Here is a 15,996-nt window from a genome sequence, read left to right on the forward strand (position 1 = left end):
AGCTTTTCTACTTACCTCTGTCCACTTGTATTCCCACATTCCATTTCAACTCCTCCATATTTAGCTAGTCATGATATAATTTATTGGAATCTATTTGTGTGGTAGGTAGTAATACAATTAGAATTTACAAAAGGATAAAGTCTCCCATTACAAATGTGATAACATTTAATTAAGCAAACAACCAAGTTATAATGGACATCTGCTGCTTTTGCCTTCTTTGCCAACCCTTTCTACTTTTCTGAAAATGGAACTTAGTTTTCTCCTTGTGGAATTCCCTTCCTCCTATGTGGTTTATAGGCCAATTTTGTACAAGGAGTGGGTTGCTCAGAAATAACACACAGAAAAGGGTAATGAGAGAGATAACATAATTAGTGAGAAAGAAAACTTGCACAGCATAGAAATATACCTATTTTATAACCTTAATGGGGCACTTCTCTGCTGCTAAGGCTAACATGGGAAAACTAAGCTAGGAGATAGAGGGATATGGGCAGTTAAATAGCTGGATCTAGCTGTGCCTTTCTGGACCTTTCATATCCATGAGTCTGCAGATTCCTGTCAGGTTTGCACCTGAAAGAATTAGGAGTGTTGCTAGGAGCTCAGGACATAGGTATGTATTGTTTTGTTTTCATGGACCTGGAAGCAAGACAAAGACAAAGTGAGTGACAAACACAAGAAGGGATATCTGAGGCTGGAGAGATGGTTCAGCAGTTAAAGGCACTTGCTTGCAAATCCCAATAGCCTGGGTTCAATTCTACAGTAACTCATGTAAAGCCAGATGCACAAAGTGGCACATGCATCTGAAAGTTGTTTGTAGTGGAGGGAGGCCCTGGCATACCCATAATCACTCTTTTCCTCTCTCTATCTGCCTCTTTCTTTGGCTCTCCCCAATAAATAAAAATATTTTAAATAAAGAATGGACATTTGTTTGAAATAGCCTGACAGCACAGAGAAGGAGTAGGTACCTATTGGGGAGAGGTGAAGGAGCTCAAAAAAGTCTTCAAAACATCATAATTCTTTGAGGAGTTCACTCAATTGGAGCTTGCCTTGCGAGTATGAAAATATGAATTCAATCCCCAGAACACACATAAAAATGCTGGTTGAGGTAACTCATGTTTGTAAACCCAGCACTGAAATGGTGATGATGCGTGGATCCGCAGGGATTTTCTGCTAGCCAGTCTAGCATTCTAGCCTACTTGTCAGGCTCAAGGCCAGTGAGAAACCCTATCTCAAAATAAAGGTTGAGTGTTTTTGAGGTGGAATGCTGGTTCTCTAGGTTCCACGTGCATATGCATACACATAAACACATACATGCATAAAAAGTTACAGTTCCTGTTTTGTGGTTGATTTCTGTCATGGAAGAGCTGAACTAGGTACACTGTACTCCACCATGGCACTGGCTATTGAATGATTGCATTGTGGAGCTTCCCCAGCAGCTATGGAGAACACTTGGGAACTAACTATTAGCAGGCTATCAGAAAATGATTATGGGAAGTGGTATTAAGATTTAGTAGAACCTTATTTTATTCAGTGTTTTTTGGTTTGTCAAGGTACGGTCTCATTTCAGCTTGGGAAGGCTGACCTGGAATTCACTATGTATCTCAGGGTGGTTTCAAACTCACAGCAATCCTCCTACCTTTGCCTCCCAAGTGCTAAGATTAAAGGCTCAGTGTGTGTGTTTTATTTTTATTTGCAAGCAGCGATAGATAGAGAGAATATGAATGGATAGTGGGTGTACCAGGGCCTCCAGCCACTGCAAATAAACTTCAGATGCATGTGTCACTTTGTGCATCTGATTTTATGTGGGTACTGGCGAATTGAAACCAGGTTGTTAAGCTTTGCAGGTAAGTGCCTTAGTCACTGAACCTCTCCAGCTGTAGTGTGCTTTTTCATTTATGTATGTGTGCATGTACATGCTTATGTGTGTATTTTTGGGTTGTGTGAGTGTGAGCATGTGTATGCCGTCACACGCATGGAAGTAAGAGGATAATCTTGGGTATCAGTCCTCACTTTCACCTTGTTTGAGGCACAGCCTCTTTGTTTGGTGTTGTGTACACCATGCTGGCTGGCCTATAAATTTCTGGGGATTCTCCTGGCTTCAACTCTCATCTCATTATAGGAGTTCTGGGATTACAGACACAAGCTACAGTATCTAGCGTTATGTGGGTTCTGATGATCCAGACTTGGCTTCTCAGGCTTATATGCAGTTAAGAGCTTTCCCCACTGACCTACCTTCCCAGTTCTCTCAGTGTGTTTATTAAGGTCCAATGTAATATGGAGCTTTATGTTGACCTTACCGTGTAGACTTGGGCCATTTGGTCTTAACTCATCATTTAGCAGAGAAAAAAAACAAACAAACAGTTGTAGCTGAGATAGGCTGAAGAATATGGCCAAAGTCAGACTGGATGTCTGGAACTGTAATCTTGGTTTCCTTGTTCTTTAGGTAAAGTCTTGGTACCATTTCATATCTTCTTTTCTCTTATTTACTTATTTTAGAGAGCAAGAGGGCGGTGGGGGAGCAGATAGCAGAAGAGAGAGAAAGAATAGCACACCAGGGCATACAGCCACTGCGAATGAACTCCAGATGCATGTGCCACCTTATGCGTCTGGCTTACATGGGTCCTGGGGAATCGAACCTGGGTCCTTTGGTTTTACAGGCAAGTGCCTTAATTGCTGAGCCATCCCTATAGCCCCTTTTCCTTTTTTAAAAAAAATATTTTTAGGGCTGGAGAGATGGCTTAGCGGTTAAGCGCTTGCCTGTGAAGCCTAAGGACCCCAGTTCGAGGCTCGATTCCCCAGGACCCACGTTAGCCAAATGCACAAGAGATGCACGCATCTGGAGTTCGTTTGCAGTGGCTGGAAGCCCTGGTGCGCCCATTCCCTTTCTATCTGCCTCTTTCTTTCCCTCTCTCTTTGTCACTCTCAAATAAAGAAACAAAAATGACAAAAAAATATTTAAAAAATTTTTTATTTCTATATTTGAGGGAGCGATAGAAGAAGTAGACAGAAAGAGAGTGAGTATGGCCACCAACAAACTCCAGAAGCATGTGCCACTTTGTGCATATGGCTTTATGTGGATACTGGGGAATTGAACCCAGGTTCTATCCTCATTCACCAAGATAGTATTTTGCACTTTTTTTTTTTTGAGGTAGGGTTTCACTTTAGTCCAGGCTGACATGGAATTCACTATGTAGTCTCAGGGTGGTCTCAAACTCATGGTGATCTTCCTACTTCTGCCTCCCGAGTGCTGGGAACAAAGGCATGCACCACCACACTTGGCTTGTTTTATACATGTTTATCAGTTTTTCCCACCAAAAGTAGTAGGGCACTGTTGTACTGCCTACTCAGGAGAAGGAGGAACAGTAACTAGAGGAGACATGGATACACTGCAGAGGGTTTGGCACTGAAGACTCGGAGGGGAGAGATGTCTCATTCTGTGTCAGCTTCAATTCACTTCACATGTGAGGCATATTTTATATTTGAACTTTTAAAAACTGAACAAGAACCTGGATTTCTTTTTTTTGCAGTACAAAATTACTGAAGTTTTGCACATTATTTTTTGTTACTAGTGAATATTAATATTTGTGTTATCTCCTTTATGATACCACTGTTTATTATGGAAACAACAACATGACCCTTGTTTATATACTGAGCATACAAACCTTTATCAGTAGCACAACATTTAAACATTTTTGTGAACTATTGTTGGCATATTACTCTGAGCTACTTTATATTTATACTGTGTTTAACTTTTTTCCCCTCCTATCCATGCATAGACACAGAACAGCTGAATATTAGTGGAGAAAAATAGGTGGGGAAAAATAAAATTCAGTGTTAAAGTATAAAACTGTTTTCCTAAAGTTAAAAATGTTCTAGTATTACAATTAATAAAAGGTTTTGCGTAAGTACATGCAAAACAGTATATTACAGTATATTTTATCATGCAAATAACAGCTGAAATCCTAGGTTTATGTTCAAAGAACAGAAATTATTTACTTATGATGTATCAAGTTACCTATATTATTGTATTAAAAACTATTCAACTTAGAGGACATAAACTAGGTAAGTCTCAAGACACAGGAAGTGGCCTTGAACAGATTTTCTCAAGAAGGACTTCAGTGTGATCCTTACTGGAATACATCCTTCTACTGAGAAAAACCTAGGCACAATCACAAATCACATTTTTATGTCATTTCCCATTTGCTATGCAGCATGTACCTGCTTTGCCTTTGTGGTTACTACTGACTGTGTCATTAAGGTAATTTATTAGTATGATTGATAAATTTTTAAGTATTTTGACATCCATTCACTTATGTTAGGACTTATTTCTATGTAGATATCTAGGACCTAATAAACTTAATTAGTATCTTATCACTCTACACATACCCTTGCAGCTTTTATAAAGCACTCAGTTGTGCTGATTGCACTGAGATAAATGTACTGTCATGGAAACATTCTACAACTTGAGACAATCTATTGTTCATAATAAGGGGAATATGAAGTTGTATAGAAGTTCTTTATGAATTTTATGGAAGGCCTGTGTTCTAAAACAACATCATTCTAAAAACTATGGTTGTCTGTAGCAAGAAAATAATACAGCCTTTGAAACAAAGCCAGTATAAGCTTGTGGACCATGAATCAGCTAGGATAGGGCCAGAAGGGGAGTCTAGTGTGGAGTCTCTTTGTGGTAGAGGTGGCTGGAGACCATTTGGAATTGTCAGGCTTTGTTGAGGGAGAGCATAGCCATCACCAGAGAAGCCAGGCAGCTGGAAAGACTAGCGGAGGAAAGGCAGTTCCTGCAGAGTGCAGGGGGAATCTCTCCTACACAGTGAGAAGTGGAGGGAGCTATAGATGAACCTTAGCAGCTTAATTTTCATTCATGATGATATTTAAAATTGGGAAAATAAAAATTTTAGTATTTTCAATTTTGAAATTTAGGGAGGATGCTCTTCCATGAAAGTTAAAACACCAAAAAATGCATAATTATGGTTTGTGCAAGTATCTTTTTCCCAAAACAGCTAGAGGCAGGGAGGAAGGAAATGAGGGTAGCAACACATGATGTGTCCATACAAAGTTTCTACTTAATAAAATATTGTATATTTAAAAAAGATTGAGTAGAAACCACAGTTCTGTACTTGTCTCTCTCAGAAGAGCAAGGCATCTTCTATTCTGCATACTGACTACTCTCAGTCTCCCAATAGGCCAAGGTTCCTTCAGCACCCATCAAATAGTTACTTTAATCCCTTCTCCATCCCTCCCTGAAGGTGGAGCCCATCCCTGTCCATCTGAGATATGGTGATATATAATTTAGAAGATTTAAGTAGTCCTGTCTCCCCCAATTGTCATAATGTGATTTTTTTTCAAATTTTTATTAACAACTTCCATGATTATAAAAAATATCCCATGATAATACCCTCTTTCCCCCTACTTTCCCCTTTGAAACTCCATTCTCTATCATATCCCCTCCCCATCTCAGTCTCTCTTTTATTTTGATATCATCATCTTTACCTCCTCTTATAATGGTCTTGTGTATGTCGTGTCAGGCACTGTGAGGTCATGGATATCCAGGTCATTTTGTGTCTGGGGGGAGCACATTGCAAAGAGTCCTACCCTTCCTTTGGCTCTTACATTCTTTCTGCCACGTCTTCTCCATTAGACCCTGAGCCTTGGAAGGTGTGATAGAGATATTACAGTACTGAGCACTCTGTTCACTTCTTTCCAGCACCATGATGCCTTCTGAGTTATCCCAAGGTCACTGCCATCGGAAAAGAGAAGATTCTCTACCACAAGTGAGAGGAGCATTAATATAAGGGTATGAACATTAAGAGAAGTGCTTACTGGGCAGTTTGATAAGCATAGTATATACACTTAGCCAGATAGCAGCAGACATTACACCCCTAGGGCTCATGACTACCCCTGTTTTAAGTTTTCAGTATCAGGGATGTATTCCCTCCCATGTAGCAGGCTTCCAGTCCAATTAGAGGGCAGTTGTTTTCCACCATGATAGACATGCCACTATTACACCCGTTGGCTCATTTGGCCTAGCTGGCCAAACATAAGGCTTGCAGTGTCCACTGTTGAGTATCTTCACTGGTGATTTCCCTTTCTCCCATTGAACTGCATGCAGAATGGTTTCTTCCAGCTTTCTGTCAGCTGGTATGCATGGAGGAGCATAATGTGGTTTGGATCATCCTTGAGGCAGAGGGAAACTTTTTGCTGGTTTACTAGTATTGTGTCTGGTTAGTACAAAGATAGCTTGGGGTTCAGAATGGTTTTGAGGAGAAAAGAACTCAGAATCTTGTCCTAGCTTCCCTTTTCAAACCATACATTAACTTTTTCAAATATAGTAGGAATTTTCTAAAAGCCCTGTTTTCCACTTATTTGCATATGTCTTGTGCCCAAACTATGCTGTTTCATTTATTGTAGCCATACCTTGTGTGAATAGTTAGGCCTTTAGTTCATTCTGGTTTCAAACTTAACTACTTTCATCTATTTAAATGCCTTGTTTTTAAGGCCTGGATTAAATTAATTCTTTTCCTTCCTAAATGTAGTTCATGTAAAACCTTTTATTTTGTTGAAATATAAATTTGGCAGTTACTGCAAAGTCTCAGCAGTTAGTTTGGGTATTTTGGAAGTTGCAAGGAAGGGATGTGGTCTATAAAATAACCAGCCAACTGAACTCCTGTTAAGAGTTTATATGCTAAGCTTCAACCAGCAGTTCCTGAATTTCACTCATAAATAGAACCAATATTATATATCTATATAATTTATTTTTCTTTTCAATAAGGCAGATAGACATGAAAGTCAGCAGTTTTCTGTCTTTTTGTTTTGTTTTTAGAGGTAGGGTCTTGCTCTAGCCCAGGCTGACTTTGAATTCACTGTGTAGTCTTAGGGTGGCTTTGAACTCATGGCAGTTCTCCTACCTCTGCCTCCCAAGTACTGGGATTAATATCAGCCTCACAGAAAACTTCACACTAAATCAGGCCTGCCATGGCTTAGGGAGTATTGTGGAAGAGGGGGAAGAAAGATTGTAAGAGCCATAGAGTGGGTAGGAATATCCAGAGACAGGGTCCCCAGCTACCCCACAGGGACTGACTGAGGTCTTCATGAGCTTACAGTGAATACCATACCCTAGTAAGAAGGGTAATGGGATCTGAGGCAAGGGGATAATAAGTATAAAACAAAAATTAATATTAAAATAACTCACATATATGTAATTTATATGAATAAATATGTGAATATCTAGGTACAAAAAGTAGAGCATGAGTTCTGGTTTCATTCAGTACTCTTTAAAAAAAAAAAACCACATTATAAACAGGATACTATAAAGAAGCCTAAAAAAGCCACAGCCTTCTTTCCACATTTTATATAAGTATAATCTTATAGCAATATGTTTCAGTGGTTGAAAATCCTATGAAACTGAGACAGTAAAAGCCTTTTGTGGCAAATACTAGGTTCTACTGAATAATTTACTTGTATCTGTTCATAAATGATTTTAGATCACTTATAATCAAAACTCTTTTTATTTATTTTTTGGTTTTTCGAGGTAGGGTCTCATTCTACCCCAGGCTGACCTGGAATTCACTATGGAGTCTCAGGGTGGCCTTGAACTCTTGGCAACCCTCCTACCTCTGCCTCCCAAGTGCTGGGATTAAAGGCGTGTGCCACCACTCCCAGCTATTTTATTTTTATTTATATAAAACCTTTTCAAAACTTGTTTGTGTGTGTGTTTCTGCATGTGCATGTGTGTGCATGAACACACCAGGGTTTTGCTGCTGCAAACAAATGTCAGATGCATGAGTCATTTTTTGTGTTTGACTTATACCTGAGTGCTGGAGAGTTGAAACCAGGTTGGCAGGTGTTGCAATCAAATGCCTCTAGTTACTGAGTTATTTCCCTAGACTAAAAAGCTCACTTATAATAAGACCTAAAATAATAAGCACAGGATGGAAGAAAGAAACTAGAAGAGGAGGGTGAAAGTAAGGACTTTCTGATCAGGCTGAAGTCCCATGAGGGGGATTTGCAGACATGATAGTTTATCAGGAAGGTGTACTGGAGAATAAGCTAAGAGGAGTTTCATGTAGGTTTATTGAGCACATTAGATCCTTTGGGCAATGGAAATGCAGTGGTAAGCAATTCAGACACATATACTGGCCCCCATTGAGTTTATGTTTTACTAAAGAGAGAAATGAAAACAATGTAGTCAATTTAGTGTATTAACTAGTAAGTTGCTAAGGAGAAAAAAATGTGAAGGGAGATGAAAGTTGTTGGAGTGGTCAAGGAAGGCATCCCTAAGAAACTGATTTTGGTCAAATGGCCACAGACTGAGAGGGCACTGTGGGGATGTCAGGAGAGGAGCATTCCTAGCAGAAGGAACAGCCTTGTTGTGCTTATAGGAGAATGGAGGAGAGTGGGAGCAGTGGGCTCTGATTTGCTAAAGGCCAATTGTAAATGAGGCAGTATCTGAGTAGAAAAGGGCTGGACCACAAACCTCACCAAAATCCTTAGCCCTCCCATGCTTTCTTCATATTTATTCAGTTGCTTATCAAGTTTTTTTATGTGCTTGGGTTTTCTGTCATCTTGCGAAAAGAAGTAATAATGTTCTCAGGTGCAAGTTTACCATTTTAAAAAGTGATTTCTATAAGGGTCTACCAATTGCTGAAGAAAGACTCAAATAGTATGCAAAAGCAAAGAGTGTTCATTCTGCAGAGTCAGCCAGCATGCGGGGGTCAACCATTCATGCAAAATGGCAACCTCGAGAGGAGCATGCAGGCCCCATTTAAGCACAACTAGGGGAATTCCAGGCAGGTAGGTAATCTTTTAAAATGATTGGCTAGGAAAGCAGCAGTTACAGTTATACATCTCTGATTGGTTGGAGCAAAAGGCATGAAGGGCTATGAAAGGGGCATGTCTGGGTATGTTTGAACATGTCTCCAGGAACTGACTCAGCCCCGACAGCCCACCACCCTGGGCATGTGCTTTGTTCATGGTTTCTCCCAGAAGTCCTGCCTGCCTCTCTGGGAAACTGAAACTTAGGCCTAGCTGTAAACTGGAGAAAACTTGATCCTCTCATTACCCCCTTGAGATAGGTTCCATCTCAAATCCTTGAGAGGGGTCTAGGGGTTGATATTGGAACTTTAATATAAGATGAACAGTAATACCCAATTTTTGATAAACCTTATGAGAGTGTTAAGGATATAGGGCCCACAGATGAGGGCGAGTAGCAGTATCATCAGGGGCCCTGTTACTGCTGAAAGGAAGGTAGTGAGCCAAGGGGCCAAGTTTCAATAGGGACTGAGTGTGATGTGGAATTAACAATAGTCTTTGTAGCAGTGTTCATGAGGATTAGGTCCAGTAAGGGCCAAACCTATAGCAGAGATCAGTTGGTGCAGGCAGAGTTTGTAGATTTTTTTCTTGTAGAGATATACTTGTGAAGCAATCAAGACTGGGGAACAATAAATGAGAGAGGAAATATTTATGCATGGGTGATTACTCCTTTTGTACCAAAGGAGAACAGGTGTTTTGGCACCACTCTTCCTGATTATGGAAATATTGAGCAGACATTCAGCTCTGGACATCTTGGAGCTAAGCAGTCAGAGAGACCTGTATCAAAGGGGATGAGGCCAGTCCTTTGCAGAGCCAGGGACTCAGAGTACACATGGAAAAACAGTTCTTTGGAACTGGGCAAGAGATAAGAAAATTTTTCTTGTCCTTTTTACCTTCAGGGATCCAGTCACCCTAATTCTATCCCCCTTTACTTCTCCCTCTCATGAGAAGACACTCTAACTGCTTTTAGGGGACGAGGGTTGAAGACATCAGATCATTTACTGTTTCCTGCTGAATGGGACACGAAGTGGGGACTTGTTGCAGTTACAGAGTCTCTCCCAGAGAGGGGAACTATTAATGGACCCAAGTGTAGGAAGATAGTCTTGGAAGAGAACACTGGGGAGAAAGAGTAAAAGTAAGGAGTCAATAAGAAGTCAGCACAGAGCAAACTGGTCCTTTTTGAGGATGAGGGAATCCAGGTAGACAGGCTTGGATTGTCTGAGGGCCATCTGAGGATGATCGGGCTTAGATTTTCTTCCAGAACTGCTCATTAAGTGACACAGTAGTATTTGACATGGCTTATAAAACAATGAGATATTAGCAGAGTTATCAGAAACATATATACAACATTTAACCTTGATAATAGAGAGCCATTGGTGTCATTAAAGGCTGTACAAATATTTTTAAAAATTTATTTATTTATTTGAGAGCGACAGATAGAGAGAAAGACAGAGGGAGAGAGAGAGAATGGGCACGCCAGGGCTTCCAGCCTCTGCAAACGAACTCCAGACGCGTGCGCCCCCTTGTGCATCTGGCTAACGTGGGACCTGGGGAACCGAGCCTCGAACCGGGGTCCTTTGGCTTCACAGGCAAGCGCTTAACTGCTAAGCCATCTCTCCAGCCCACAAATATATTTTTTTGGTCTCAGAACTACTTATATATTTTAGATTTGAAAATAACCCTTTTTACACCTATAGTTGTTTTTCTTTATTATAGAATTAGAACTATGGGAGAAAGATGTCTTAATGAATGTTTGTTTTCCCTCTTGGAAAGCTCTTGTTGTATTACTTAATAGGCCATTCATATATTTAAGGTATTTTTTTTTAACTTTGGTTATACATTTCTCTGAGTGTTTAAGACTATATAGATAGCCAAAATTTAATTAAGGATTAATTTTGCAGGTCACTAATGGCTCTCCAAAGAGACTTTAGGAATCCAGGAGTAGCCCTATAGCTTACTGGGGTTTTCTGTCTATTAGGATGAGTCAGGGTCATGCTGGCCAAGTAGTTTTTTCCCTTCTTTGGGAAGTCAGGAGGACTGATTGCTCCTCAGTTGTGACTCTGTTTCATACTGTACACCAATTTTGTTTGCATCTCTGTATCCTCCCTGCTCAGGAAGACAGGTGACCTACCAGGGGCCAGTGTAGAAATGTCCCATCATCTCCAGTGGCCTCAATACCTGGACGCACAGGCCAAAATATTGGCCCTTTTTGCTCCTATGACTTCAATTGACCTTTGCTTCTACATAGGTAATTAACACACTTAGAAAGGAAGTTACACCAGCCTGGCTGTATGTACATATAGAGCACATTTGATTACTGAAATAGATCTAGTTAAGTAATGGCACAAGAGCTTCTAAAATCATTTTGTCCAACCTTTTACAGTTTTGTTGTACTGTGGCAGCATAAGTCATATGTGAAGTATAGAAAGTAGGCACATCTTATAGTACAAATAACAGTTATAAGTACAGGCAGAACCTGTTACCAGTCTTGAAAACAATACCAGTTAATTAATAAACTAATTAATTTAGCCTAGAAATTGTCAGAAAAGGACAAATAAGACAGTGTAAAGTCTTAGCACCTGTGTTTGAAAACATCTTTGATTAGTTCAGATACCTGTGTGGGTACCAATTACCCAGAGAACATTGGAAACAGAACCATAGAGCTTGAATGTTATTTTTCTCAGATGAGGACCATTGTTTGAGCATGAGGCTGTACCCTAAAGTAGGAAATGTGTCTTAAGACTTAATTTTGGCCAGGCGTGGTGGAGCATGCCTTTAATCCCAGCACTTAGGAGGCAGAGGTAGGAGGATCACCATGAGTTCAAGGCCACCCTGAGACTCCATAGTGAATTCCAGGTCAGCCTGGGCTAGAGCGAGACCCTACCTCAAAAAACAAAAACAAAAACAAACAACAAAAAAGTTAATTTTGTTATAAGCACTGAACTTTAAATGTAAGAAGTGAGACATTTACTTTACATACAATAGAGCAGAATCTGGGCTTTTCTGAACCAAAACAGCTAGCTAAATTTTAATATAACCTTTGATAAATCTTTTTTTGAAAGAAAAGACACAATTTGACAACCAATGATTTTGGCTTAATGTTGATACCTATTGATTTTATGTACCATAGAAATTTATTAATATAAAACAATTTTATGTTTTACTCATGACTTCTATTACAACATATTTTAGTCTGAAAATTAGTTTTTTGTTCCATAAGATTTTATAAACAGTTGAAAAATCTCTAACTTTAGGCATGGTGTTTAGGTTTAGCCTGAAAATTCTTTCCTACACATGCACATCTTTATACACATACTTTAACCTTTGGATCTATGTACCACTCAAAAAAGCATTTAAAAAAATTATTTTTATTTGCAAGCAGAGTGAGAGAGAGTGCAAGAATAGAGACAGAGAGAATGGGCGTGCCAGGGCCTGTAGCTATTGCAAATGAACTACAGATGCATATGCCCCCTGTGCATCTGGTTTACGGGGTACCTGGGGGAAATCGAACTTGTGTCCTTTGGCTTTGCAGGCAAGCTCCTTAACCTCTAAACCATCTCTCAAGCCCTCAAAAAGCATTTTTAATAAGCATTCTGTGTCCCAACATTGAAAAGTTCCTTCTCATTTCCTTCAATCAACTCATCTCACCCCATTATTAAACATCTTTCTTATAAGGCTATTAAGAAAAACTATACCAAATTGACTAATCCTATTACTCACTAACAAGCAAGTCACCTAAAGACAATTTTATGTCATTAATACCAATAACACACTTGGAAATGATTTTGTTAGGAGTAATTAAGGCAAATTTTGTTGCTATCTTGAGGCAGGCTGGCCTAGAAGTCAGGTCTTGCCTCCTCCTTTTAAGTAACAGGACATTATAATCTTTTAAAAAAATATTTTAAAATACCTGACAAATTACAAGTTAATAATCTTCAGTGTAAGTTGAAGTCGACCTAGGACATAACTCAGTAATTATATTTATGATATCATCTAATCATCTAACATAGTATGGCATTGTTTACATAAAACTTCAGTTCACCATAGGCTTTAGTTAAATGTGACTTTTTTGCCGCTTCTTGGTTCTGGCACTGTGGCTGCTGGGCAGGGCTTGCATACACCTTAGATCAGTTCCACCCAGCTTCCAGGCACTCACCTGGGGTCAGGTCTAGTACACGTGGAGGCAATGGCTAAGACTGGCTGAAATGACTGCCAGAGTTCAAGTTCGGCTACCTAAAGGGGAAATTAGGGAGGGGGCCCCTTGGGACTTTTGGGAAAAAAGGGGTCCTCCAGGACTGCTGGGAGCCTGCTGAAGGAGGGAGCCCACTGAGAAAAGAGGGAGTCTTCAGGGGCCACTGGGAGAGGAGGCGGGGTCATGGTGCCTGCACGAGCAGAGGCACCATTGTCCAGGCATGTGTGAGCCCACTGCCTGACTAACTCAAGCCACTTTGGAGCTCTTGCAAAGCCGGCTTGCAGTTTCGCTGCTTAAAGGGAGTGAGGGGAAATTTCCTTGCTGAACTTTTCATTTCTTAGCCAGATAAGCTATGCGGGTCCATGTGTCTGGGCCACATGGACACCCAGAAATCATCCGGGGGGTGGCCTGGGGGATTTTTTCCCCCCAAAAGGAGGTAGCCTCTCTCTGGGAGACATTAATTCCCCTAACTTTCAGGAGATCTTATTCCATGAATTTGAGATTTCTTCTGGCCAGAGGCAATGTTACCCACGACAGAAAGATTAGAAATGCCAGGACCAGAGGGCAATGTTCCTGAAGGCTGAGTAGCACACAGGGGATTCCCCAAAGTTCCGGGCGTGAGCCCGTCCACAAGTTTAAGAGGCCAGCAACCTGCCCTATAGGCTTTTAAGAGGTCGTCGATGTGTTACTGTTTTTATTTATTTATTTTTATTTTTATTTTTATTGTGTGTGTGTGTGTGTGTGTGTGTGTGTGTGTGTGTGTGTGTAAAATAGAGGGTTTTTGCCAACACCCAATTGGTTGTTGGGGTCCAGGCAGAGGATGGCTGGCCTTCAGTCAATACTGAAGAGTGGCCTCGGCCAAGAGACATCAGTTGCCAGTCGGTCGTGTCTGGTCCCACGCGATGGCTCAAAATGAAAATAAAGGGGGAAAAAGAGAAACCTGTCAGCCCTCAAAAACGTGGAGACAAGGCTGCATGGATTGATGTCTCCCAGTCCCTCTGAGAGAGCACTCACCTATCTTGTCTGTCTCATTGGGTCCCTGTTCAGGCACCGGCTGTGGGTTCCTGAGTTCTTGCTCTGAGGCCGGCTGCTGTCCCCCAAAGATGCCCCGGCAACCGGGGTGGGTGAGTGCGTGGAAGTTGAAGACTTTCGGGAGGAGTCTCGGTGAACAGTTTTCTCCTTACCTGCAGGGTCGTTAGGGTCCCAGTTCGGGCGAATCAAGGGAAAAGCTGCATCAATGTCGACCACCGTGAGCTGGCCATTTGGCCCCGTAACTGACTTTGAGGCTGTGGTTAGCACCTGTTCTCTATCCTCAGTTGTGAAGAACACCTGCAAAAGCTTTAACTTGGTAAATGGTGGGAATGTGGAAGGTGCCTTCCTCTGGCCATCCCACATTGAAAGTTGGCCATTCATTCCTGCAAAAGATGGTTAGTTTTCCTGGCTGTACTGTTAAACCCAGATTGTCCCCCAGGCGTGGGAAATCTTTGAAGTGTGACTGGACTAGGTCCAGTGGGGTGGAGCTTGCCGCTCGTCTCATGGTGTCTCACAAGAAAGAAAAAAAAAAAAAGGACGAACAAGACACAAACACAGACACAAAAACAAATTTCCCGGGAAGCAGAAAAAGAAACCAAAACGCTACAGACAGTGGCCTATCCCGTAAAAGGGCTCTACCAGATGGGCATGACCCATCAGCGTTTACCAAGACCAGAGTCAGACTGGAGCTCTCAGGCTGCGCCAGATTGGAGCTTTCTAGCTCTACCAGATGGCGGCCTATCCTGGGAATGGGCTCCTCCAAATTAGAGCTCTTCGGCTCCACCAGAAGGGAGCATTCTCAGAACCCGCCCCTCACCCCCCCCCCCCCCCACTGGCCCTGAGGTAATTACTGGCCCATCAACCTTACCTCCATGGGCCTCCAAATTGCGCCCAGATGCCAGATTTACTGAAAACGAAACAAAGAACAGCTCAGACCAAAGACACACAGTACAGAGGGGCACCTTGACTCATCATCAGTGGAGAACGAAATGCTCTCCTGGAAACGCTAAACTATATATAATCTGGGGGTTCCCAGTCATCGGGGACAAGCCCTCAAGTGCAAGGGTCTGAGAATCGCTGAAGAAAGACCCCAGACTCAAATAGTATGTAAAAGCAAAGAGCATGCATTCTGCAGTCAGCCAGCATGCGGGGCCACCCATTCATGCAAAATGGTGACCTTGAGAGGAGCACTCAGGCTCCTTTTAAGCTAGGGGAATTCCAGGAGGGTTAGGTAATCTTTTAAAATGATTGGCTAGGCAAGCAGCAGTTACAGTCATACATCTCTGATTGGTTGGGGCAGAAAACGTGAAGGGTTGCGAAAGGGCATGTCTGGGTATGTTTAGACATGTCTCCAGGAACTGAATCAGCCCCCAGAGCCCACTACCTTAGGCATGTTCATGGTTTTTCCCAGAACTCTTGCCTGCCTCTCTGGGAAACTGAAATTTAGGCCTAGCTGTAAACTGGAGCAAACTTGATCCTCTCAATTTCCTTGAGATAGAACATTTTAAAATCTTAGCAAATATTTTAGGATGTACTTCTGAATTTGATAAAGTACTGTTTATTTTGGAAGCAAATAAGAAAATTACTCTTTAGATCCCATTGGTATTGCAAGTACTGTGCAGTTTGAGATGGGGAGCTTTGTGGTTATCAAGTGTAAGCAGTCAGAGTTACAAATTAGAAGCATATTTTCCTGTGTCAGTCCTTCCCCCCAAATTGATAAATTCCTAGAACCTTATAACAACTCATTACAAGCTTGAGTTGCTTGAAATAGTTAGGGTCAGATTAATTTTTACATTTTTTCTAGACAAAGTTGCCTTAAAATTGTGTTGCTGAAGTCCTATAATCATTTCAGAGTCTTAGGGTGTTGTAGGCTGCTTGATATTTGACTAATTAAGAACAGCGATGTTTTTCAAATCATGGTTTTAGTTCTCTTCCAAAAGTCTAACCTA

General features: G+C 41.2%; 1 protein-coding gene across 1 annotated transcript in view; it reads left to right on the forward strand.

Annotated features, from left to right (window-relative positions):
* The window catches only part of Cdk14 (cyclin dependent kinase 14), a 707,419-nt gene that overhangs the window by 68,351 nt on the left and 623,072 nt on the right, over positions 1 to 15,996 (forward strand). The window lies entirely within an intron of this gene.

Source organism: Jaculus jaculus, chromosome 10 (genome assembly GCF_020740685.1).
Source record: "Jaculus jaculus isolate mJacJac1 chromosome 10, mJacJac1.mat.Y.cur, whole genome shotgun sequence".
Taxonomy (NCBI): Eukaryota; Metazoa; Chordata; class Mammalia; order Rodentia; family Dipodidae; genus Jaculus; species Jaculus jaculus.